This window comes from Puma concolor, chromosome B1, assembly GCF_028749965.1.
Source record: "Puma concolor isolate L17-30 chromosome B1, mPumCon1.1.hap2, whole genome shotgun sequence".
Lineage (NCBI taxonomy): Eukaryota > Metazoa > Chordata > Mammalia > Carnivora > Felidae > Puma > Puma concolor.
In genome coordinates, this window is record NC_141670.1 from 89,533,648 (window position 1) to 89,546,542 (window position 12,895).

Below are 12,895 nucleotides of genomic sequence, written 5' to 3' on the forward strand. Positions count from 1 at the left end.
ATCAATTAACTGTATGAGTCTCTGAGACATAAATCAAATATGTACAAAATGATGTAATGTGTTAAATAAATTAACTATTACTTGAGACAACACATACCAAGCTTCATGCTGAGTACCTAATACAGTATAAGCACTCAAGTAAAAGCTCATAATTACTATTGTTTATATAAAGTTTCTAATTATCCAAACAAAACATATGCTACAATAACAAACATATTTATTTATTATCTACTATGTTCTATGCATTAGGTTATATGCTTTATATTTAATCATAATCTCATCACATGCTGAAAAAAGAATAGTTATCTTTAGTTTTTAGGTAAGGTAGCTCAGAAAGTGTAAGTAATTTGAACAGGACACAGAGAATCAGAATTCAAATCTGATTTCACCTAACATCCACTGATATCTACTGATCAACCAATCTCTATTGACCAATTGAGTTACTATTAGCAAAGTTTCAGTTTAACATACACATTGAATGAAATTTCTTTCTAAGGTTTGAATGAATACATTTAATTCATTTATAAAATTTCAAATGTTAATGGTATAAAACATCCATTTATTTTATTCACAGATTCTGTGGGTCAAGAATTCAGTCAAGGCACACTCCAAGGGACTGGACACCGAAATGTTTCAATCAGACTATAAGAAGGCTGAGCTGAAGACTAGAATTAGCTGAGGGCTGGCTCACTCACTTTTCTGGCAATTGATGTTCGCTGTTGTCCAAGGTCCACCTGGGGCCTCTCCAGTAGCCTGAACTTTACAGTAAGTAGTTGAGTTCCCAGAGTAAGAAAGAGAGAGGGTCAAAGAGATGCCATGTCCTTTTGCTGACCTGGTTTCGGATGTTACAGAGCAGGGGCACCTGGGTGGCTCAGTCGGTTAAGCATCTGACCTCGGCTCAGGTCAGGATCTCACAGTTTGTGAGTTCGAGCCCCGCATTGGGCTCTGTGCTGACAGCCTGAAGCCCAGAGCCTGCTTCAAATTCTGTGTCTTCCTCTCTCTTCCCCTCCCTTGCTCACACTCTGTGTCTCTCTCAAAAATAAGTAACCATTAAAATTTTTTTTAAAAAGGTTACAGAGCATCATTTCCTCCATAGTCTATTGGTTGGAGCAGTCACAAGCACACTTAGGTTCAAAGGAAGAGGAAATAAACCGCGCCTCTTGAAAGAAAGTGGCAATGTTCTGAAATAACGTTTGGAACCAGAAATAATCCTGTAGCAAATTTTGGAAAAATACCGTCTGCCACTCTTTTATAAGTAGCCATTATTTTAACCAAAGGAATGAGATATGCGTATAAACACTAAGTGAAAATGCAATGGCCTAGTATGCTGAAAATGTATGAAGTTTTCCTGAATAAAATCTATGTTTAAAGCTTTGCCTTGTACAATATAGTAGACCAGTGCTGTCTAGTAGAATTTATATTACACATATCTAATGAATATACATCTAATAGAAATGTATATCTAATGAAAAATGCTGTTTAGTTGTGTACAGTAAAAGTAAAGGGTAAGCCTTAGCTTTTTTTTGTAAACTGAGCTTTCCCCAAATGATTTTTGTAGGAAGTTATACGTGGCAATAATTAAATTATTATGATTTATGGAGATCACTAAAAACTTTAAAAAGCATGATCCAAATTGGGCTACTGTTTTGCTCTTTTTCCAAATTGATAGAATGGAATACAGAAAACTAGTAAATTTAATCTTTAAACAGCAGAAAAATCCACATAGGAAAATCCAAGTTGAATTTCTGTTTCAATCTTAATTCAAGTAACTCTTCTGATTTAAAGCCTGCCATTCCTTTGGAAAGACGTCATTATCTGTCTGTAATTTACTACCACAAATCCACAAAAGTGATCCCATCCGTGGATTTAGTAGGTGCAGATTTAAAGACAAATAATGTGGTTAATCTAACTATTGACTCAAATGATTAGTTTAAGTTACTATATCTGTTCATATAAGTAACAGAGACCAAATAAGAGTAGGTCATCAAGAAAGGGGTTATCATCTCTTTAACAAGCATACTGGAAGCAGAGGGTTTCCTGGGCTGGATAAAAGAAATCTAGCTGTTACAGACTATAGCTCAACTTCTCTGCTCTTCCTTTGTCCTCTCCTAATGGTCTCAAGAGGGTTGTGGTCATTGCAGATGTTATTTGTGGAATGAAAATATCCAGAATCTACGAGGAGACATGTTCTTGTTTTGCACACCTTTTTGAGAGTGATGACATTTTTTTCTATAAGCCCCCCAAATGTTTTCTACAGTGCTTTTTTAAGGTTGCATTACACGCCTGTACTTAAACAGTCAGAGAAAAAGGAAGTTAAATGATCATGTGTGGCTTAGTCTAATCAACCTTTGTTTGCCCAGGGCTAGGAAGGGATCATGGTTAACATGACCCCTCAAAATGTGAACAAAATACAGGTCCTGATACCATTGAAGAAACAGAAGGAAAGTTATCGCATAGACGAGACAGTCCTCTCAAATTATAATGGTCATACAGTCATTTGGGAATCTTTGAAAATGCAAATTCTGATTTTAATACACTCCCAGGTGATGTTGATCATGCTAATTTGTGGATAACACTTTAAATAAAAAGGATACAAATTGCAAACTATATCACCTATTAATCCCTTTTTTCTTTTATTAGTGATGTCTTCAAGTGATGCAGAATGTTGATGCTGATACAGAAAAGTAAGAATCAAAACATAATATGATAAGTCTTTGTTAAAATAGACCCACAAATCAGACCAAATGGATATATTTCAATATGTGTAATATCATCTCATAATTAAATAGCACTTGTGTTTGTTATCCACACAGGTATATAAACTTACCCTTTACCAGCAAGCAATGGAATGGAATGTATAAGCAATAGCATAACATAAGAATGAAAAATATTTATGAACTTTTCACTCATAGAAGATTTTTCTATTGTATGTATCAAGTATAAGCCAAGACATAGTCAGAAGTGTTTTACACTTAACTTATCATGAGCTTTATAGGCATTCTATTATCTTTCGAACTATGTCTTTCAATCACTAAAATATATTGACTCCTTATGTTACCAACTTTTTAAACATTTATGTATTTATTTATTTTAAGGTTTATTCATTTTTCGGAGACAGAGAGAGACAAAGCGTGAATGCGGGAGAGGCAGAGAGAGAGGGAGACACAGAATCTGAAATAGGCTCCAGGCTCTGAGCTGTCAGCACAGAGCCTGATGTGGGGCTTAAACTCACAAACCGTGAGATCATGACCCGAGCTGAAGTCGGAGACTTAACCGACTGAGCCACCCAGGTGCCCCTTATGTTACCAACTTTAAAAACTGACTCCTGTCCCCAGAGTAGGTTTGTTAAGGGATTTTTCACTTTTAAATTGCCTAATAATTGTTAATTATGACCAAAATGTGTATAAGTCATGAATCAAAAAGCCATGGTTACTTTCCAGAAATGTAACACGTCTTGACTAAATTCTTATCAGAAACCTGGCATCAACTTCATTAACCTCTAAATATATTACCCATCATATGCCAGAAGGTAATTTCTTCAAAGAAAAATAATTTTAGGATTATATATTTGGCCACTGGTACATTTTCATAACCAAAAGCCTTACAGTGGCTTATTCTTTTAAATTTTTTTAATGCTTACATATTTTCAAGGGAGAGAGAATGCACAAGTGGGAGAGGGGCAGAAAGAGAGGGAGACACAGAATCTGAAGCAGGCTTTAGGCTCTGAGCTGTCAGCACAGAACCCCATGTGGGACTTGAACTCAGAAACCATGAGATCATGACCTGAGCTGCAGTCAGCCGCTTAAACGACTGAGCCACCCAGGCACTCGGTGGCTTATTTTTTTTAAAGTCTGTAAGTATTTCTCAAAGTCCTAGTGCTTGGAAACACGGTATGTTCAGGGGCATTTTCTTACAAATGTGCTTCTTCTTTTGCTGGTTCTTCCTCTGTATGGTAGAGTTGGTCCTCACCATTTAGTACAATCCCTCTGTTGGAATTGCTGGCTATTGTAATTAATCTTGTCCACTTGTATTTTTACTCCACACCTAGTGAAAGTGCTGATGTTCAAAAGGCAACCCAAGCAAATTCATTCCTCACAGGCAGCTTCCTGATTGTGTATAGTATTTCTCAATTTGTTGCTTAAAGGAAGTGTTCCAAGAGTGCCTGGGTGGCTCAGTCGGTTAAGCATCCAACTCTTGATTTTGGCTCATGTCATGATCTCAGAATCCGTGGGATCAAGCCCCACGTTGGGCTCTGTGCTGACAGTGTGTAGCTTGCTTAGGATTCTTTCTCTGACTCTCCCTCTGCCCTTCCCCTGCTTGCTGGTGCACTTTAAAAAAAAAAAAAAAAGAAAGAAAGAAAGAAAAGAAAAGAAGGAAGGGAAAGAAAAAAAGAAAGAAATAGAAAGAAAAAAGAAAGAAAGAAAAGAAAGAGTTCCAGGTTTATAAAATAAAGGAAAAGTGGGCAACTGGGGAAGTCATGTGTTTTGTCCCATGCTGTATCCATAGTATGCAGAACATCCATAACAGTGCCTGGCACCTAGTAGGTGTTCAGTTGGTGGTCGGCTGAATAAATATCTCTGTTTATATAATACAATATTCCTTCATTTATTCAATCAGGATTTTAAAACAATTTCAGGGGCGCCTGGGTGGCTCAGTCGGTTAAGCATCCGACTTCAGCTCATGATCTCACGGTCCGTGAGTTCCAGCCCCGCGTCGGACTCTGTGCTGACAGCTCAGAGCCTGGAGCCTGTTTCAGATTCTGTGTCTCCCTCTCTCTCTGACCCTCCCCTGCTCATGCTCTGTCTCTCTCTGTCTCAAAAATAAATAAACGTTAAAAAAATTAAAAAAAGATAAATAAAAAATAAAACAATTTCATCTTCTTGGTAAAAATCCCACAAGATACTGTGATGAAATTTCAATAATTGACACATCAGCATGAGGGATATTTTTCCTATAGTACAGCATCTTCTTTGAGTAGCTTCGTGGAGTATTTTTTGAATAACTTTGTAATACTTTATATGCAAAGAATGTAATTTTCCTGCTGCCTCAATAATTGAGTATAGATGCAAAGGCCTTCAAATGTATACTTAGAAAAATATTTGTGCTGATTAATGAAGAACTTTGGAATAAGTTTTGCAAATACAGCTTTGAGAATTTTTAGCATCCTCCATTTCAATTGTATTCTGCACAAACACTGGTTCATGCAGCACAGGCAGTTCCCATTTTTCTACTGTTTATTCTGCAGGCAGCATAAAACAGAATAATGCTTTTTCATTATCATGATGTATGCAACCAAGGTGCCAAATTCCTAAATGAAGACTCAGCACCGAAATCACTGATCTTCTTAACAATGTCATATTTTATAATAAATTTTTAATACTAAATAATGATTGTAAAAGGAAAAATGAAGTGCTATATCCTATAATTAAATGTAAATATATTGACCAACATTATTGTGTGCCTCATACAATAATCTAACATTTTCTCCTTTCACACTGTTCAGTTTAATGAAGTCCTACCTATTGAATTACTAAATACCATTAGAACAAAGAGACACCATGAGACAACAATAGCCATCTCAGTTGAATTCACAATTGCTGGGTATTAAGTTTCCTCATTTGTGAATGACAATATTGGATTAATGTGACTGAATTTGCTAGCTATTGACCAAAATTTATGGTCCTCTTTCCAGAACGCAGAATTTTCATTGAAAGGCAGCTAGCTTTACACATGCATGTGTAGTCATGTGAAATGTGAACAGAAATAATAAGTACCCCTTTCTGACAAGAGCATTTAAGGAGTAGATGAGGCTTTTCCACAGTTTCTACTGTCTGGTTGCAGAGGACTCTGAGGCCTGTAGGACTGGGAGGTCACCGGATGTTAGGGACCTGAGTCTCTGAGTCACTCTAGGGGGAAGTAAGCCAGCCACCCACTAACCAGGAAGATTGGGCTGCACTGGACTAGGTTAATAAGTGAAAAATAACACTGTTGGTGAGGCTACTGATATTGGAGTTTGCTTGTTCCAGCCTCAAGAATTACACCAATGAAATGATTAATCACTGTATTCTACTTTATATAACTCAAACTATTAAATGAATAATTGAATATGTAAAACAAAAATAAAACCTCACCCAGTATAACACATACATAGTTAAGAGGCATCAATAACATAGCATTTGGTTTTCAAACCGTGGATAATTAGTACATAATGATAAAATACCCTATAAACATTCACTACAACGTTACAAGGATTTTGTGAATTACTTATTATTATTCTCCAATGTATAAGTGTATTAACTGAAGCTCAAGAAAGGTGATTATCCCACATTTGTAGACTTAGTAAGCATTGGAATTTGGAATTAAACAGAAATCTTTTTACCACCAAAACAGATCTAGTTCCATTATTATTTGCTCCCTTCTAAAATAGCTCTTCAAGCAATTGTCTCATTTTGCCTCTCTCTTTTACCACCACTACTTAATGGTAGTCTACCTAAGATGCCTCCACTTTCTGGTCAAACATTCAATTCCACAGATCCTTGCAGTCAAACTATAACTCATTATTTGGCTAACACCAGTCAACTCAACTTTCATTTTATATAGATTTAAGAAGAATGTAAGTCAAGAACAATCTCAGAGAGAGATGTTTAAAATCACAAAGGGTAATCATATGTCTTATGCTACTATTAAAGTTAAAACAGGGATTAATGATGTATATACTTATGTACACAGAATATATTTGGAAAGCTATATAAGAACCTTGTGACTGGATTCTTTGACTTATAATATAAGGGGAAAGGTCTTACATTTCTCAGTAGGCTTTTTGTTACTTTTAATTTTTTTAAATTTAATTCAGGAAATAAGATAAAGGCACATTTTTCGCAGAAATATATCCACATTTGTTTTTTAGTTTGCACTATAATAGATATCCATGACCAAATTTCTTTCTAGACAATATCTTCTGCTCATGTTCATGCTGATTCTTCAACCTGGAATGCTTTTTCTCTGCCAAAATCTAATTCTTCTTTCAAGGTCATTTGAAGTCTTGTCTAAATTTTTTTCCCAATTTCCCCCACAGGAACAGAAAAATAAAATCATACTCTAATGTGTAGTTCTTTCCTTGCATATCTCTTTTGATACTGAGTTATTTTGTTGTAAGATTTGGATACACGAATTATCAGATCATGAACCCCTTGAAATTAAGAATTATCTTATATTCATCTTTGTTCCACAAAGTCTGGTTCTATCTGGGATAGAGTAACACAATCAATTATTGACCTTTGGTTGAGTCATTCCTTGGTGACATGTGAAATGATATCTTCCAATTTACCCAACTACATTCAGATCTCAAAGGCTTCCATACACTTACTTTTCCCTCTCAAATTAAAAAGACACACAAATAAGAAAATTGGCATGCTTTCAAACCATAATAAAATCCCTAATACATGTCTTTTTCAGTGGGATTGGCAGTGGCCTTACTACATACCAGCTACATACCAGTTCCTAGATTGATCTTAAGTCAATCTCTTTCAGCGTTTAGTTTCATTAGCAGTGATGTGATAAAAGGAATCAGTTAGTAAGATGCACATTAAATATTTCTATCACTTCTGGGTATAGAAATTCTTTGGAAAATGAGAAAAATACATACAGTGTAAAAAATATTACCAGAGTTATTTTTAATAGTAACCAATAGTAATATTGTGCTTGAACCATTTATAGAAGGTAAAATCTTTAAGGCAAGGTAAAGAGGTAAAGTTCTATTTTATTAAGAATATTTATTAAGTGTAACACTTTTATAAACTTACCTGCTAATTCTGAAACCAGGAAAACACTACAAACAATAATATGCCGAGTACTGAGCAGATTAATGAATGAATATAAATAAAACACTTGGGGGCGCCTGGGTGGCTTGGTCGGTTAAGCGTCCGACTTCGGCTCAGGTCATGATCTTACAGTCCGTGAGTTTGAGCCCCGAGTCAGGCTCTGTGCTGACAGCTCAGAGCTTGGAGCCTGTTTCAGATTCTGTGTTTTCCTCTCTCTCTGCCCCTCCCCTGTTCATGCTCTGTCTCTCTGTGTCTCAAAAATAAATAAACGTTAAAAAAAATTTTAAAAAATAAATAAAACACTTGGAGCTTAAAGCCGTTATATAAATTTTATCATGATAGACTTCAAAGCAGGAAGAAGAAAAAACTTGTCCACAACTTGAGTGAATGATGTAATAAATGGCTAAAGCAGATGACTTAGGTCATAGCTTAAAAATTTGCTAATGATAATGGATGAGAAACTATGGTTAAAACAACTTCCCAGACAAAACTACTGAGATGTGAAAAACACTGAGAGAACTACATACAACAGCGGCACCAGAGCCATAAATCTCCTGCATCCTCCCAGATGGCTGTGTTGTCCAGTATAAAATATGTATGAGAGATTTATATGCATTCCTTTTATGCAGTGTTTATGTAGCTTTAGCTGGGAACCTATGCCACATCATTAATCTTCAGGGAGGCCTTTCTGTTAATTATTTGCCAAAGCACTTCTGGAGAAGTCAGTGTGAGTATTCAGCTCATATTAAAGATAAACAATATAGCATAGGTGTGTGTATGGCTTGACTACAATCACAGAGATGAGGTAAGGAAGACAAAGTCTGCACATTAAGTGTTGCCTTTTCACCATTCGCTCAAAATAATTGTGATTTTTACCTTTCACCCTAAAAGTCCATCAAAATGTAGTGTAAATCTAGTAATACTCTCTGGACTACTTGTGTGTCCACTGCCTTCAGTGTTTTTTCTCTTGTTTAATTCTTGAGATTAAAGGAGGAAAAACTAAAGTGTAACCAGCATGGTAGAATCCTGATGCATTATCTTGCATTGTGGATGGAGGAGGAAACTACTTTAAAAGATTTTCCTGAGTTTAAAATATACCTTTTGAAAACGTTTCTGAAAAGTTCTCAATTTTTGGAGAATTCCTCTGGGTTTGGGCGTATAAATTAAACCAATATGAATAACTCTACTAATCTTGCTAGATATGGTTTGGATAATTTGTAGGGTGATTTTTGTTTTGTGTTTTCTTTTTTCTTTTCTTTTTTTCCTCATCATGTTGAGTTGTTTGAAATAAGTAGAAATGTGTGATATTAAATTCTCGCTGTTATATAGTAAACTTACTTCACAGTATATACAGTTAGCAGCTTTTAAAATTCCCTTTACCTTTTCTCTACTATGGTGTTTTCATCAGGCAAAAAAATAAGTTGAGAGTAGAATGGGTCTCGGGGGATCTGTGGCAAGATCCATGGCATTGTTCTGGACCCAATGACTGTTGCTATTGTTCGTGTTGCTGACATGCACCTCAGTATGCACCCTGCCCTCCTAGAACCAGGGCTATAGTAATTCAGGTCAACATCAAAAGGAAAAGTGTCATCCTCCTCCTTTCCCTCTGTGCAGCAAGTCATTGACTGGTGGTCTCAGTTCCTGAGAGAGGCCAATAACCTGCCCACACCTATGACATTCCTGAAGAGGCTTAGGCAAGGTCCAGGAGTGTTGACAAGTTCAGCCAGTTTGGGATATGTCATGAGTTTACATCACCCAAAATGTCATATAAAAATATATCTTCTAGGGCACTAGAAAGTATAGCATGCTCGCTAGTGACCAGAACACGATGGCCAAAATCTTTGTAAATGGTGTCATGATCTGCTTTATGTTGTCAAGAGCAGAGGTGCATAATTTCAGCAGTGTTATCCTTACTGAATATTACCTAAAGATTATTTTGTTTATGTTGCTGGTTGAGGGGTCAGCAGCTGCATTGGGAACTAAGTTGTTGGAAATTGATGGAGTAAACAAGGGGGTAAAATCTTGGAGGAGGATTGAAACTAGCCTATATAAAGATAGAAAAGAAGCTCCTCAAAGGCTTGCCTATTGAAATGTTTTGCATATTGAGAACTCCAGAATTTAAGTTTCTCTGGAGTATGAGTTTGTTAAAAATGATATCATAAAGAGTAGCCATACTAGGCTGCATTGGCATGGGTAGCAGTGTCAACCTTAAAAGTAAAATAGCCAGTTATTTTACCACCAAAATGGGTCTATTCAAGAATAGCAGAATAGTTGCAATTCAGGACATCTAAAGTATGGAAAACCATAGGCAGGTCAGTAGATCAAAAAAGAGGAATGCTACTTTATAGAGAAAAGGAGGAGATTGGAAGGAGCTGCTTTGAACAAAGTCCATTGGAGGAAAATGAGAGGTTAGGGTGGTGATAGTTTCTCATTGGCTCAGTTGCAGTGTTTTCTTATTGGTTGAGCCTGTTGGGCAAGGAGAAATTTTATCCTCTTCCTGCTGAAGTAATAAAATAGGTTTCTTCCTTTTGGAGTTGGCAATTGACCAAGAGTGGTAGGATGGGAGAGCTCCTCCTTCTGGCCTCCTGTCCACATTTTATTAAAAAAAAATTAATGTTTATTTTCTTGAGAGAGGGAGAGACAGAGACAGAGAGAGAACAAGTGAGGAAGAGGCAGAAAGATATGGAGACATACAATGCGAAGCAGGCTCCAGGCTGTGAGCTGTCGGCACAGGGCCTGATGTGGATCTCGAACTGCGAGATCATGACCTGAGCCGAAGTCCGAGGCTTAACCGACTGAACCACCCAGGTGCCCCATCCTGTCTGCATTTTAAATGAGGTTTATTCAGTCTTGGAACAGATAGGTTCTGTTATAGCTGGAAAAGATTAAGGTAATATTTAGAATAATAACTTATATAACACTTAGTACCTAGGATAAATGCTAGTGCTCGTGAATAGAGTCTGAATATCATCTCTGGGAAGCATGAACAATTTCCCCCCAAATAAGTGTTTGTTGTTGTTGTTGTCTTTAATATACAATACCATTTTACAGCCTGTATAAAATGTTCTGCTTGTACAATGAACATATTATAAATACCTGGCAAAGATCTATGATTCTTAGGAGACATTTGTTTCCTTGATCTTGTGTTTTCTTATAAGAATATTTTGCCTTTTACATTTGGAAAATCTAATTCATAAAATAACAGTTAAGGGGAAAAATAGTACAAATTTACAACCAAGTTTTTATTTTATTTTATTTTTATTGAGGTATAATTGACATACAACATTATATGAGTTTCACATGTACAAGATAATGACTTGATATTCGTCTATATTGTGAAATAATCATCACGATGAGTCTGGTTAACATCTGTCACCATACACGCAGAATTTTTTTCTTATGGGAACTTTTCTGCTCTCTTAGCAACTTCAATTATGCAATACAGTATTATTAACTATAGTCATCATGCTGTACATTACATATCCAAGGCATATTATCTTACACCTGAAAGTTTGCACCTTTTGACCCCCTTAGTCCTTTTACCCATCTCCACCTCCCCCCCAGGCAACCACCAATCTGTTCTCTACATCTATGAACTTGGGTTTGTTTTTGTTTTTGTTCAAGTTACACATATAAGTGAAATCATACAGTATTTGTTCGCTTTCACTGTTGGACTTTTTTCACTTAGCATAATTCCCTCAAGGTTTATCCAGGTTGTCATAATACAATCAACTGTTATATCTACTAGGAATCGGAGGGAGAAACAAGTAATTAGGGACCGCTTGGGAAATGAGTAAACATAAGACCTTGGGAAAGAAAAAAGGACACTAATAAGTTATAACAAAAATCTTGCTGCATAGCCTTATTCAGTATATTACACCTAGAAAATAACAATAATATGCCATATAAATAATACATTCTTTGCTTTGATAAAAATATTTTTTATTGTGAATATGGCACTGTTTCAATGGGCGTCTATTGCATATTGCAGTTCTTTATAGATACCAGTTACTAAGAGTTACAATATTTTATTATTTTTTGAAAATTAGAATTCAATAGGTAATATTTCCTTTCTTTGCTTAATTGCAAAGCTTGGTACAGTATCTCTGTAAGAAACTGTTTTTAGCAAGGGCTGTATAAATTTCATAAGAATATTATCTGTTTCACTGCGGATTTAGTTGCACACACCAGAAATTGCAATTAGTAGTTTAAGCTTACACGTACTTATTGTCACATATTAGGTCTCTCATGAAATTGTTGGAAGGCCAGAATAGTAGACTACAGCCTGTGCTTCTAGAAATAGCTTTCAGGCGCCAGTGTCACTCTGCCCCTGTAAGGTGGTTAAAGCTTTCACAACCCCTGCAGGAAGGTGTGAAATCTCCTGACGTGTGTTGAGAGCAAACCATGCCACTTCTACCACTATCCTTGCCAGCAAAGCAATGCTTCACATCCTGCTCTCATGCTTCGCCGCATTTCATAGCCAAATGCCCTATGAGAGTACCTGATTTGTGGAATCTGAATTAGATCCAGGATCCTGGCTACATGTGAGTCGGGGAAAAATGGTGACGAGCATTCCAGAATTTGCAACGCTGGAAGGCATATTTACTGGGAGTTGGAGTTGTCTTTGAAGGAACCATTCCCCAGGTTCTGCCCCAATTTACCCATTAGGGAGCTCCACAAACAGACTTCAGAGGCAGCAGAAATGGCAAGAATAACTAACATCCTCCTACCTAACATAGTGCAACCATCACTCTTACAAAAGATGCATTTATCATGTGGTGATGATCATTCTTCCTCTGGTTCAGGTACAATTTCAACCTGATATCTTGTAGCTTATAAATTTAAATTTTATTGCCACCACCATGGCATATTGAACAAAGGAAATAAGTGTGTCGTTATCATAGTCCTTTTTAAAAATGTTTAATGTTTACTTATTTTTGAGAGAGAGACAGAACATGAGTGGGGGAGGAGCAGACAGAGGGAGACACAGAATCCGAAGCAGCCTCCAGACTCTGATCTGTCAGCACAGAACCTGACGTGGGGCTCAAACACACGAACTGTGAGGTCATGACCTG

At 36.5% G+C, this 12,895-nt stretch overlaps 1 long non-coding RNA gene across 3 annotated transcripts in view; it reads left to right on the forward strand.

Moving 5' to 3' along the window:
- LOC147581755 (uncharacterized) overlaps nucleotides 1–12,895 on the forward strand; it is a 191,754-nt gene that overhangs the window by 99,665 nt on the left and 79,194 nt on the right. For all 3 annotated transcript variants that reach the window (XR_015250222.1, XR_015250221.1, XR_015250220.1), the window contains exon 3: nucleotides 575–765. This is a non-coding gene — a long non-coding RNA (uncharacterized LOC147581755). The remainder of the gene's footprint in view (nucleotides 1–574; nucleotides 766–12,895) is intronic.